The sequence below is a fragment of the Gossypium hirsutum genome, chromosome A02, assembly GCF_007990345.1.
Source record: "Gossypium hirsutum isolate 1008001.06 chromosome A02, Gossypium_hirsutum_v2.1, whole genome shotgun sequence".
NCBI lineage: Eukaryota > Viridiplantae > Streptophyta > Magnoliopsida > Malvales > Malvaceae > Gossypium > Gossypium hirsutum.
Genome location: NC_053425.1, coordinates 99714853 through 99726110, shown reverse-complemented (window position 1 = coordinate 99726110; position 11258 = coordinate 99714853).

The following is an 11258-nucleotide window of genomic DNA, read 5'->3' as shown; positions in this document are numbered from 1 at the left end:
AATCTGTCCTCTAGACTGATAAAGCTCTCCCTTTAGATAGTCCCCTTGCGTCTCGAGTTGCTCGATCTGAAGTTTACCTTCCTGTAATGCTGCTTCCAAATCTTCAACTTTACTCTTTAGCTCCTTTAACTCGACCGTAGAATCATGGTTGCGATGCCAACGAAGGGATTTTCCAAGCTCAGTTACTTTAGACTTCAATCCTTTATTCTCTTCTTCTAATGCCAAATTCCGCGATTGCATCTCCTGAAACCTCTTCTCCCAGTGCTTAGCTCTAGCCTTGCATTCTTGGACCTCTTTCTGCAACTGATCTAAAGATCCTCCTACTTTCGCTCTTCTCAAGGATACCTGTGCCTTTTTGTAGTGTTCCTTCAAGTCATCTCTATCCTCCTCAATCTTCCTTTTTTCCTTTCTTTCTTTTTCAACCTCTATCTTCTGGACATCAATATCTAAACTCAAGTACATCTTTTATTTTTCAAGCTTTGCTATCCTTTTCTCGAGCTCCATATTTTTCCTCTCAAATTCTTGCTTCATAATTTCTAACTCCGACGGCATCACTTGCAGATATTCCTTCATCGGTCGAGCTCCTTCCATATTTGGCTCAAGAATGTTATCATTGATCCTTCTACCTCTCCATTCAACATATTCTGGAGTCGTAGCAGGGCCAATAGCTACTCATTTCAATCGGCACGTCTTGTTCCAAGCGCTAGAGATCTCACCGACCCTTTTCTTGTAATCGGCTCCTCTATATGTGAACTCACTTTGAGTTAGCCCATGAGTTGCTGGCACGAACTGCCTCAAACCGAATTGTCTTAACACGAGCAAAGGAGAATAACCAATGGCACCCTAAATTCCCAATAAAGGGACCCAATTGAAACTGCCGCAACGGTAAAGAACCTCACCAGGAATCATCCACGGAGCTCTCCATTCAACATCTTTCGACTGAAGATTTTGAAGTAGTACAATCCAATTCTCCTCTGGAATATCAACTCTCCTAATAGAAGCGACTATGTCCTTCAGCGGTGAGTAATCCTCGAAGAAAACTGGACAAACGACCTTATCTATCAACCGAAAATGACTATAGAACCAAGCTAGAAACAATTGTACACAACCAACAAACCTGCCTGCGCCAGCTTTCCTACATGGGCCTAAGGACCTGAATGTCTCTGCCAATATTGCAGGGACAGAGGTAACCCTCTTACTAAGTCCATGGAAAAGATTCGTGGTTACCTCATCCATATATCCTAAAGCCCTAGGGAACACCATCAATCCGTACAAACTTAAGGCAAAAACATCTACCCTTTTTGCTTCATCAGGGTGTGTCAAAATCAGATCCTTCAAAGCATCCCATGAAATGCACTTGCACTCGCCCTTCTCTTTAATTCTGGCAGTAATCCACTACTCGCTCATCCCTGTAATAGCCATTAATTTCTTCCAAAAGGTAGGGACATTAATAGCTCTAGAATAGATTCTATCTTCCTGGAACCTGGGACAACGTAACAAAGCAGTGTACTCCTCTACGGTAGGCGCCAAATCTACCTCCCCGACAGTAAAGCAATTGTACGCTGGATTCTAAAACTGAGCGAGGGCTCGAAACAAGTGCTCATCTATTTGAACATCGAGCAAGTAAAATAAGTCTCCGTAATTACCGTAGAATAACTGTTTAGTCTCGTTGCCCCATTGATCCCAAATCTCCTTAAGCTCTTGGAGATTATTCTGTGTAACACTGATGTGAGTATATCCTGACAACTCCGACATATATCCCGCAGTTATACTATCTCCCTTTTCTAACTGAGTTTGCTCAGACCATCTATGGACATTGGCATTGCCCTCCACTCTATCAAGAAGTCCGTTCTCCATAATAAAACTCTCTAATTTAGACACTGACCGTGAATCGATACCTTTGTAAATGCAAAATGTCATGCAAACAAAAGAAAAGAAATAGCCAGTATCACATGATATCAATAAATCTCAACAATAATTTATAAGGGTAATATCTAAAGTTTAACTCTAACTAAATTGGGCTCTTACGGTTTTTTCTATATGAGGTTGGTTCTAAAGTTTGAGGTACCTGAACCAGCAGATTCCTCGATCCTCACCCATTATAGGCTCATTTGAATCGAGTTCAGTTCAGGGGAATACATTTCCCTATGGCTACACGGAGATGAAAATCTCACGAAACCATAGGTACGGATGTATCCCGAAAGTGATCCACTATCCTGCACGGAGGTGAAAACCTCACGAAGGCGTAGCTTCTCACTCCCACTTAAGGGTGTGACCATAACGGTCATGCAAATGCAATGCGTATTAGAATATAGCAACACATGCAATAATACAAACACATGTAATGCAAAGAGGATTAAATTTTAAAATTTTTAATTTTCGACATTAAGACAAGAGATAATCAATTACACGACTTGACTCTCTTATTAGTCCCCAGTGGAGTCGCCAAGCTGTCGAAACCATTTTCAAATCGAGTTTTGGAAAATGGAAATGATTTTAAAAAACGAAAACGGGAGTCGCCACCAATCTTTTTAGGTGTGATTGGATCACCTTTAAAACATTTTGTTTTAAAATCATTAGTTTTGGTCTACGAAATAAAAGAATGGGTTCGGGAGTCGGTTACATACGAGGAAGGATTAGCACCCTCGTAACGCCCAAAAATTGGTACCTAATTGATTATCAAATGTCTTTAATGTCGAAAATTTAAAAAACCTTAAGATGTGATCCTCTTTAAAGTATTTGAAAATTTGGGTTCACTTGTATCAAAGTATTGGCTATAAGTTAGCGTTTTAGAAATCCCTATCTCGAAACAGCAAAATGCTACATCCAGTAAGTTAGGACATATCACTTTTCAATTCCAAAATAGTCACTTATATTTTGAAAACCTTTAAAAACTTAGAAGGATACTTGACTATTCGAACTTAACGAGAAAAGTTGCAACCCAATAAGTTAGGGCACTACTTTTTCGAAATTTCCAAACATCAAGCATTGCCTTTATATTTTTTGAAAACTTTAGAGCCTTGTCTTTTTAAAGATGTGTGGAGAATTGTATTACATTATAAATCATAATAATATATTATCGTACTAGGTAGATAAAAAAATGAATACTACGATAAAAGAATAATACATATAAAGCAAAAAATGAAATAATACATGTATAGTGAATAAATAAAAAAATGAAATGTGCATATAATGTGAGTTAAAAATATGATTTAATAATAATAATTTACATTTTTAAAATAATATATATAATATAAACATAAATAATATAATTTGCAATACATGATATACATAACATATATAAAAATAATAATAAATAATATAAAAATAAAACATAATAAAGATTATATAATAAAATGTAATATAAACATATAAGAAAAATAATAGATATAATATAAAGTAACATATAAAACAATATATATATAATTAATAAATATAATATATGTGAAAATATAATAATATATAAAAGAGATGTAAAATAATATTTAAGAAAAATAATACATAATAAGTAATAATAATATATAATTAAAATAATACTTATAATAAAATAATTTTATAATATATAATATAAAAGTAAAATTAAAATAAAACAAATAATAAAATATATATATAGAATAATAAATATAGGACTAGATTTAAAGTTTAACAAAATTACAAGGCGAATTTCAAAGAAATAAAACTGAATTGAGGCCCTATTTAAAACGCGCGTAAAATTAGAGGGACTCACTGGGCAAAATACCCTATTCCCAAAACGGCCACGTTTCTCAGAGTATAATTTAACAACTGTCAGGGCCTAATTAATATATAATATAAAAGTAAAATTAAAATAAAACAAATAATAAAAAATATATATAGAATAATAAATATAGGACTAAATTTAAAGTTTAACAAAATTACAAGGCGAATTTCAAAGAAATAAAACTGAATTGAGGCCCTATTTAAAACGCACGTAAAATTAGAGGGACTCACTAGGCAAAATACCCTATTCCCAAAACGGCCACAGTTCTCAGAGTATAATTTAACAACTGTCAGGGCCTAATTAAAACTAAAATAAAATAATTGCGCCAAATCATAAATATAATAAAGTTTAATTGTAAACGCAAAAGGGGTAGAAGGACCGATTGGGAAATTAACCCAATTTTAAAAAATGTGCGGATCCTCCCCGGGTAATCGAGTCAACACGCGGATCTTGGGGGTCGCAGAACGACGCCGTTTCGTTCAAGCTATATAAGCTACCTTCTCAGCTTAAAATTCATTTTGAACCCCGATTTAAAAAAAAACTAAAAAATTCTCTCTGAAAGAGAGAGAGGAAGGGAGCTCCGGTTCTGGCCTTCGTACGCCACGCACCGGTCCACGCGCCCACGCGCCGCCCTAAGGGCCACTGTATATGAAGATCGGAGGGTTTAAAATCCTCGTCTCTTAAGATCCAAAACAGATAGTTCTTCTCCTTTTCAAATACCCTTAGTATTTTGCTAAACAGTTCATATATATGGGAAAAAAATAGAGAACAAGTCACTCGATTATCACCTTTGAAACTGTTTGTATTCGTTTTTTTATTTCCGTATCTGTGTAATCGTTACAAAGGTTACAAAGGCTTTTTTATAGCCTACTGATTTGTTACACAAGGAAAGAAATCTCTGATTTTTTGTATCTTTGACTGATGTGCTGTGATTTCCTTGCCATTTTCTACTCTGCTTTTTCGCGTATCTGCTGTTTGTTTCCTTTTCTTGCAGGTAATCGAGCGAGGGATCCGGCAATGACCTTGCTGCACACCGATCGCGGATCTTGGAATCACGACGCTGATGGTGTTACTGGAACGGCATGCATCGAAGGGTCGAGACGCTTGGGATGACTCGAAGCTTCCAGAACTTCATTGCGACGCTGAAGAGAAGAAGAGCTAGGGTTTCTAACCCTATCCGAAACTCATTTGGGCTCCCGCTATTTGGGCCTTCGGGTGGGTCTGTTTAAGTTAGGCTGGTCTAGGTAGGGTCAAGTTTTGGCTGCTGGATCTGTTGTATTTGGGCTACGGGACTACTTTAGGGTTTTGGGTAGTGGGCCTGCTGGGTAGTTTTAGGTACTGATTTGGCTATTGGGTTGTAACCGGGTATGGGCTTTTGTAACCTGGACTGTTTAATTTATTTATTTATCTAATTTCTTTTCTTTATTTAAGCCCGGTCAAATTTGGGCTATTACATATTAAAAATATTAAAATAAATATTTTTTAATAAATTAAAAATATATTAAAAAATTTATAATTAAATAATATTAAGATAATTGAAACTTAACAAGCAAATGCCTCTAAATTAGTAACAAAATTAATAATAAAACAAGAGTTATATAATATCTAAATAATAATAACAAAATAATAGTAATATAATAGTAAAATGGTAGGAAAACACCAGTGAAAAAAATGTAGGCAAATTCAACCCGTGCCCGAGCCAAAAAATCTTATCCGAGGCCTGAGCCTTTTAGAAAATGGACTTTATTTTTTGTTCAAATCTATTTTTTAAGTCTATATTTTTATATAAACTTTCTTATTTTTTGAATAAATCTTTAAATTTAGACTAATAATGTAACCTATGATAGAGTAGAATAGTACACAAGTTATAATTATATCCATTAAAGATATTAAATATAATTCAATAACTAAGCACATAGTACAAGATATAGTTATATCAAATTTTTATTTATGTTGTCTTTCAATAGCCTATAGCCTTAGAGCCCTAGATTAAGTGAGAAAAAAACAAAAGAAAATCCTTAACCTTTAATTATTGAGAGCGAGTGATGTATTCAATAAAAAAAAAACTAATTTGAAAATATCCAGCTAGCTGGTCCTGGAGGTGGAGGATATATCACATAACCCTTTGGTGTCTGCCTCATTTACCTCTTTATTATCAGCTTTATGATGTCACGTGTTTTAGGTTAGATTACTTATTTTTTCATCAAATTATTGCGTAAACTTTATTTTTAAAATTTTAGTTTTTTTTTATATTTAAAAACTTAATAGTATTATTAATACTATTAATATTTTTTTATTAAATTTTATGATAAAGTATTATAAAATTTCTTAAAAACACTCTCTCAATAGTAATATGATAAAAATAGCATTATAATAGATTTGATTTTAACAGTTTTAATAATTCTTAGAAGTTCACGTCAACATTTTAATTAAAATAGAATATTTAAGCTAATCATTAACATTACAAGAACTAATATATTAAATTATGTCAAAAATTAAAATATAACTATAAAAAGTCAAAACTGAATAATTTTTAAAATTTATGCCAATTTCTTAAAAAATAATATTTTAATCAAAATAAAATATTTAAATTAATTAATGACATTACAAAATTTAAAATATTAAATTAAATAAAAAAATTAATGTATAAAAATTAAGACTCAAAACTGAAAAATTAACTAAAAAACTCACTCATTTTATATTTAGCGAGACTCAAACTTGATGCCTCAAAGATCTCAAAACCTCAAGTTAACCAATTAAACCAACGCCTCATAAAATCTTTAAAAAAAATAAAATAAAAAACATTCATTTTTATATGGTAATATAGATATAGTGATGGGACGTCCATTATTTTATTACCACGGGGGCATAACATGTAATGAATGGACTTGACGACTCCGCCCACTTGAGGAATCAGGCCCTAATGTAAGCCAACTCCCCATGTAGGCCCTTAATCTCAGTATTCCCCCGCAGCAGTATCATCACGCTCAAATCCTCCTCTGTTGACGACTGTTAATTAAATTCTTCCATGCCCCCAGTTGTGTTTTTCTTTTTCTTTTTTTTTTTCATTGAAATACGTTGTCAGCGAAAGCTCATCCATCGTATCTTTTCCACATTCGAGGGCGAATTTTGTTACCACATTCGTTTGTATAACTATGTCAATTAAGTCTTTAAGGCGGTAGTTGAGGCTCCATCTTGATACAGCTGATATCCCATGCCCACCAGATGTTCCATAAAATGTGTGTCTAAGTTAGGTAAGAAAACTTTCCGGTAAAGAAGAGAGAGAGAAAGACATTAGCAAATGAAATTTCCTTACGTGACATCCGCAACATTTCCCTATATTCTCGGTCACACTTTTTCATCTGTAACAAACTAACTGCATTTTCCAACAATAAGCCTAAGTAAAGAAGTAAAATTATTAAAAGACTCGCTAGAATCTGGACTAGCTAGCTACAGGCTTAAATACTAACCCAACAAAATTAAACTAAATATTCAGTAAAAATTTGGCTCATTGATTTTCCCATGCAGAAATACTTGCCTACAGAAGTGAATCCTTGTCCTCAAGGATTAAAATTTGGATACTTCTGCTGCAACTTATATAAGAACTCCCAAGTATCATCTTCAGGGAAAGTGTTTGTCCATTGCACCAACACTTCAGTCACTGCCCGGTTACCACATTTGGTCGTTATTCGAACTAAGATTTTCTCTGGTTCCTTAGCAAAGCTCCCATCTGCAGCTAAAATAGAAAGTTGCGGCTGAGTAAGAGTCGCTCCAATATGTTTCTTTAGTTGAGAAACATGAAATGAAAGGTGGACTCTCGACCCTTCTAGTAATTGCAGTGTATGGGCCAAAATATTTTGGCGAAAGCTTCGTACAAGGTCTATCAACCGTTGTTTGTTGACTATAAGTGCCGAGACAATTATATGACCAGTGCCACATGCAGTGTACATTGCATTTAGCATTGTGCAAGTTACTTGTCTTATTTTGTATTGATAATCTTAAACAAAATCTTTGTTGATATTTATAAACATGTGGTAGCTCTTTTTGAAGCAACATATCTTGAATATGGAATGAATCGGATCCCCTGAAATAAGGAGATTAGATTATATCTAAAGACTTTATTTTTGTTATCTCCACAGTATTTTAGATTTTATTAACCTTGCTTTAATTGCTACTTTAATAGGGTGACTGATTGTAACAGATCTAGTATGTTAACAAATTGAAATTAATATATATATGCTTGAGACTTGTATAGGTTATAACACTTATCTATTAATTGAGAAACTTGTATAAGTTATGCATTATGAGTTCTAATAATTATTTGTTCATTAAGGAACTTGTTGTAGTGAGTGTGCATCAAAGTGTGAACAAATGTGTTACTTGGTTTACAATCAAAGTTTTTAGGAAAAACATAGAGGAGAATGATATCTTTAAATGCAAATGTGAAATTAATATATTAGTGTTTATTAAAACTTGAATCACTTGATATACGAGATTAAAAGATGATGGATTTTTGATGGATTTTTATTAATAGTTGAAAGAAAAGCAAATGTTGTCAAAACTACCATTTGAGGATGTATTTAAACCCGGAGGTGGTTAAAAAAAAAGTTCACTTATCCTCTTGAATTTGATGAAAAATGCACCAAATCAGAATAAACCTATGTAGGACCTACTAAACATGACAAAATTTGTCATTTTTGGTACTTTAATTTTAGAATTTTAAAATTTTAATCTTCATATATTAATAATTATTAAATTCATTAAGTTTTGTTATTTTTAAAATTTGATGTATTAAATATGTTATCGTATATGTAATACTATGTTAACTTGTTATCTTCACATATTACTAAAAAACCAATTAATAGAATAAATGATTTTGTTTACATTAAAACTAAAATTCTGAAATTAAAAAAATAAAGTGACTAAATATTATCCAGTTAGAGAATATGGACTAAATCTCTAACTTTACGCGTAAATATAGGATTAATAGTAGAATTTAACCAAACAAATTTAATTGCTACCATTTGATCAACACTAAAATTTATAAATTTGAAAAGTATAGAGACTAAAACTGACCAATTCAAAAAGTATAAGAATTAAAATTAAAAGAATTAAAATTAATCAAATTAAAGTTGAATATTAAAATGTTAAAACTCCAAAACCTAGAATCAAGTTGACATGTGAATACAAAATCAAGAATGCAAATAGCAATACATAAAGTTGTATTGACTACTTAAAATAATTAAGGTTAAACTATGCTATTAATCCTTATATTTTATGAAATTTATGGATTTAGTCCCTATACTTTAAATTGGTCATTTTTAGTCATTGTACTTTTCAAATTTTAAAACTTCAATCCTCACAAACAATAAATGTTAAGTCATTAAGTTAAATTCTGTTATTCCCAAAATTTGATACAACAAACATATTATTTCAAATTAATCAAATTAAAATATAGAAACTAAATTCACTACTTTTACAAAATGAAAAGATTAATAATAAAATTTAACCAAGAATTAAATATTGTATAAACTTCTTGGTCCCTTGTCTACCCTTTTTCTTTTATATATATATATATATTAAATATATATATATTAAATATTTTATTAAGATGAGGCCATCCGTCAATTGAACACTTAATTATAAAATTATCAAAATAATCTTTAATATACAAATAAAATTATATTTTTATAATTTTTTATCACTTTCATATAATAAATCAATAAAAATTTAATTATAATAACATTTAAATACAAAACATGATACAAAATCTTAATCATTATAATAAAATCATAAATTAATTTTAATTTTTACAATTTTTTTACTTACATTAGGGTGTCTCATAAATCTAATTTTTATTATGTTATTATTACCAAGAAGGGCACGTTGTTTGCACGTGAGTCAAGGAGGCACGTTACTGCACAGTACTCCCACCTTGTTAGCGCGTGGCGTAGACTCGGTGCCTTTTACTGTTCCGTTAGCCTTTTTTAGTCATTACGCTTTTCTTGTTCCTCTGCGGTCGCTTGGAGTGTGTCGTGCATGGTTGACATGTAACACGATTGAGGTAGGCGCCACGCGTCTGCAAGGATCGTGATTTAAACACGCTTCTTGTCTCTACGATGTTGTACTTAAGTGTGTTCAAAACCACCGGAAGGGTTAATATCCAAAAGTCATAAAAGTTTTAATCGTTAATTAAATTAAAAAATTTTCAAAATATTTTAACTGATTGAAATAATTTACATTAATAGAAATTTTTACATGTTCTTTTTAAATAAATTTAAAACATGAAAAAAATTATCATTACAATATTATTTTTTTGTTTTTAATTCAAAAAAGCAAATAAAAACAATAAATAACACAATAACAACACTAATTTAAAACCATCATAATAAACACTACATCCAAAAAAAAACGAGACTTGAGTGATAATAAAAAAAAAATGAAAGTTTTGAAAATGAAAAAAAAAACCAACAAAAAAATCAAGAAGAATATAAGATGATTTGATGTCAAATAACGTCCGCCCAAACTTGAGTTTGACATGGAAACAAAAAAAAAGCTTCTCTTTCTTCAATTTTTTTTACTTATTTATTTATACTTTAATTTAAAAATATGTAAATCTATTATGATTTTAAATGCAGTGTATAAATCCAATTAGATTTAAATCTATTATTTAATTTTTATATTTTGACCTTATATAATATATTGGTCCTTTTTTATTATTAACAATTTTAAACTGAATTAATCGTTAATCAAAATTTAAAAAGCCTTAATCGATCAAAAAATAATTCTATTAAAACTAAATTGTGTACTAACTCGTGAATTTTGATCATTCGAAATCATTTGTTCGCTTAAAAATAATTTTCTTTTTTACTTTTTACTGTGATTTTTTTCTAAGAAAAATTCACATTACTATCAAATTAATTTTTCCAGGCTATTGAAAATAAACAGTGCTAACAATTGGGTTTAGTACCAGTAAAGGCTCATTCTCAAAATTATTTATGAATATGGGTCGTTTTTAAAAATAATAATGGGTTAGACTGAAAATTTAAAAATTCGCTAACATGGACACATTTTTAGTAGATAACACAAAAAAACACTTCCGCATTAGCGCTTTTTTCTTTATGCCAGACAAAAGCACACTTACGTAGACGCGCTTTACTAAAAAGCACTAACGAGGATTCGCTTTTGGCCATGTTTTCCCACAACGGTAAATTTTTTTTTTTTTAAAAAAGTATAAAACCTTGACCCATTTTTTCACACTAAACTTTATTATTCTTTTAAATTTCTCTCTAAATTTCTCAAAAAAACTCTCAAAGCTCTCTAAAATTTTTATTTTTGTTTGAATTATTATTATTTATACTTTCCAAGAAATTTCTCTTTAAACTCTAAACCATAAACAATTAAAAACCTAATACCACAATTTAAATTTTCCTAAACTCTAATCAAACCCTAAATCTAGGCTCTAATTAGCAAATAACCCACCGGAGATTACACAGTCAAAAGTACGTTCACGTCAGCG